Source organism: Phalacrocorax carbo, chromosome 4 (assembly GCF_963921805.1).
Source record: "Phalacrocorax carbo chromosome 4, bPhaCar2.1, whole genome shotgun sequence".
Lineage (NCBI taxonomy): Eukaryota > Metazoa > Chordata > Aves > Suliformes > Phalacrocoracidae > Phalacrocorax > Phalacrocorax carbo.
The window spans coordinates 481310-484902 of NC_087516.1; positions in this window are offsets into that span (position 1 = coordinate 481310).

Genomic DNA, 3593 nt, shown 5'->3' on the forward strand with positions numbered 1-3593 from the left:
TTGCAAGCGTGCAGGGCCCCACTGCAGCATTCGGAGCACCATTGCAAGCGTGCAGGGCCCCACTGCAGCATTCGGAGCACCATTGCAAGCGTGCACGGCCCCATTGCAGCATTCAGAGCACCATTGCAAGCGTGCAGGGCCCCACTGCAGCATTCAGAGCGCCATTGCAAGCGTGCAGGGCCCCATTGCAGCATTCAGAGCGCCATTGCAAGCGCGCAGGGCCCCACTGCAGCATTCAGAGCACCATTGCAAGCGTGCAGGGCCCCACTGCAGCATTCGGAGCACCATTGCAAGCGTGCAGGGCCCCACTGCAGCATTCGGAGCACCATTGCAAGCGTGCACGGCCCCATTGCAGCATTCAGAGCACCATTGCAAGCGTGCACGGCCCCATTGCAGCATTCAGAGCACCATTGCAAGCGTGCAGGGCCCCGCCGCAGCGTGGAGCACCCAGGCCCGCAGCCTGCAGGTGTCCCTGTTTCCCGCAAGACGCGGAGTAAAGCAGGCGGCGGTAGCAGCCAGGGCACAGCGGGGTCCCTGCCCGGACCCCCAGCTCCGGCCCCCTCCCAGAGGGGGACCCAACACCCCCAGTCCCACAGCCTGGGTGAAATCCAGCAAAGCCCCCGGTGCCACAAGGTCCCGAGGATTTGGGGACTGGCCTGGGTGGTCCTGAGGGGTGCAGACCCCCCTAGCAGTGAGGTGCCCCTGCCCTGCTCAGCCGAGCCCCTCGCTGGCAGCAGCCGTGGGTCCCGGGGGGGCGTCGGGAGGGATCCCCGGTGCCCCGCAGTGCGGGGCCGTGGGGGGCACGTCCCCCCGCCGCAGCTCCCTCGAGCGCTCGCTCGCCGTGAAGTGCCGATTCCGGCAGCAGCTGCCCCGCGGCGCGGGGCCGGGCGCCCGCAGCCCCCGCTCCCTCTGGGGCCAGCCGCGGCCCCCCGCCGGTCACGGCCACCCCGGGGGGGGGTGCTTTGGCTGCAGGGCAGAGACCCCCAGGCGGGCAGGGGGGGGCTCCGGGCAGACCCCCAGCACGTGGCAGCACGCCGCGGCTGCCAGACCCACGCTGGCCTCGGGGGCAGCCCACGTCCCGTGGGAATGCGGCACATCCCGCGGGGGTGGGGGGTCACAGGGACGAGGTGGCCCCAAACACACGCCGGTTGCCGCCGCCTTCCCGCGCCCGTCGGCCGCAGGAGGGTCCTGGCGGGCAGCGGGCGCCCACCGCGGGCGGGGGCTGCCGGTTCGCCGTCGGCACTGGGCCCAGTGCCGGCTGTGCCGTGGCTGCCGCCCGCCGAGCGCTCCCGCTCGCCCCGGGCTGCGCTGGCGCCCGCCGCTCCTGTACGCGCAGGCAGCCTCATTAACCTTTCCTGATTAAGGCAATTATTTCCAGCGCATTATCCTCTAATCTAAACATCGTGGCTGCGCTGCTCCGGGGGGAGGGGGCTGGGGGCGGGAGCCGGCACCCGCAGTTGGAGGGGCCACATGCCGCGGGGGACACCGGCAGGGCAGGGGGGGATGTCCCCGGGGTCCCCAGGTGGGGTCCCCTCCCTGCCCTGCCTTGTCCCAGACCCACGGGCAGACACCTCCATGCAAAGGGGTGGGATGAAAGCGGGGGGCCAGGGAGGGTCCTTGGGGTAACCACAGCTCGTGGGATCCCCTGCTCCAGCCGATCCCTGATGGGGGCAGCCCCCTGCATCCCCTGGGGGCTGGAGGAGACCCCCATGTGGGGCTGGGGGCTCCAGAGGGACTGTGGCGCTCACCCTCCTGGTTGTGCGGCTGGGTCCTGCTCCTCGCGTGAGATGCCCCATCCCCGCAGGAGGGACCCCCTGGCCAAGGGAACTGGGGGGAGCCGGGTGGGCTGCGGGTGCACCCCAGGAGCTGCTGCCTGCAACAGGGGCGATAATTATTTATGGATGTTAAGGCAGATGCTCTCAGCATCAGTGGGGTGGGAGGGGGCCGTTGGCACGCTGTCCCCAAGCGTCCCAGCTCCTCCAGCTGGCACTGGGAGCCAAAGCCCAGAGCCTGGGGACGCGGGGTGACCCCCGGGTCCCTGCCTGGCCCTGGGGCTGCCACGAGGGGTCACCTCTCCCTGGGGTCACTGCTGGTGGGAGACCCTCGGTTGCACCCACTGGCCGTGATGGGTGCTCACACGTGCACGGGTGGTCTGCCTCTTATGGGGGGACCCCGGCCAGGAGGGAGGGGACCCCCGGGCTGGGGAGGGGCTGCAGAGGGAGCTGGGTGTGGTGGGGCTTCCTCAGTGGCTCGGAGTGTCAAGGGGGACCCCTGGGAACAGGGTTTGGCCCGGGCTGGGGAGTGGGGTCCAGAGCCAAGGAGACACCAGTGGTGACAGAGCAGGGACCTTCCCAGCTGCCAGGGCTGGGTGGGTGTGCGTGACCCCACTGCGTGCCACGTGCGTGTCCCTGCCACGTGCACGTCCCCGCCACCTACACGTCCCACCATGTGCACGGCCACGTTTGGGACCCCCAAGGCAGCTCCGTGCCCCCCTCGCTCGTGCCCGGGGCGCGCTGCCAGGCTCAGCCATGGCGGCAGAGCCCTGCCATCGCTCGCCGAATGCCGCTGCGTTGGCAGGGCCGGAGCAGCCGTGCCGGCCGGGCACTGCACGTCTCGGGGGTGATGCTCCTTCCTCCAAGGCTCTGCAGGCGGCAGGGGATGGGATTCTGGGGTCCCTTCCCTGCCACCCCATGCCAAATCTGAGCAGGGGCAGAGCCCCCTGCCCACCCCACTCTGCCCAGGCCCCTGTTTCGGGTGCCCCTGTCCCATGAGAGCCCCGTCCCACCCTGGTGGGCACAGACTGATGCCCCCTCCCCTTGGACAGCATCTTTGTGTGTGGGGGGTCCCCACCTGTGGGCTTCAGAGCAGGCTGAGGGGGCATCGGGATCTGGCAGGATCCACAACCTCAGCTGAGCTATGCTGGCTGGTGGGGTTCGGGCCCCCCCTTTGTTCAGCCCTGCGGCAGCAGCAGTGGGTGTCTGTTCGCTGCCCTGGCATGCAATGAGCTGCAAGGCCTCAGCTGCCTTTGCGGAGGTCCCTGCATGGGTGCTGCCCACCCAGGCAGGGCTGGGCGGTAGCGGGGGCAGCCACAGGGGCCCTCCCGCTCCTGCCCAGTTGGGGTGCTGGGGCAATGGCTTTGGGGGTGCCTGAGGGGCCGTGGGCTGGGGGGGGCTGTGACCACATGTCCCCCTGGGGGTCTGGCCCCGTAGGGCGTGGGGGCGGGGGGCAGCTGCTCGGGGGTCCCATGGGTCTGGCGTGGGAGGGAGCGCCGCGCCTGCCTTTCCGGGACTCTGGCAATGGAACAAGGTGGGGGGCCGAGCCGGGGCCGAGCGTTTCCAGCTGGGGTGGGGTGGGACGGGACCACCACCGGGACCCCGAGCCACCCGGGGTGTGGGGGCAGGACCCCGGGGGGTCACGGGGTGTGGGGTGGGTGCTGCCGGAACAGAGCAGGTGGTGCTGGGGGTGGCTGTGGATGAAGCACCCCCATCCCCTTTCCCCAGGACCCCCACGCACTCCTGCTGCTGCAGGTGTCACCGTCCCCGGGGGTGTCCCTATGTGCTGCCCCCCTCCCTGCTTACAGACCCCCTGGAGTC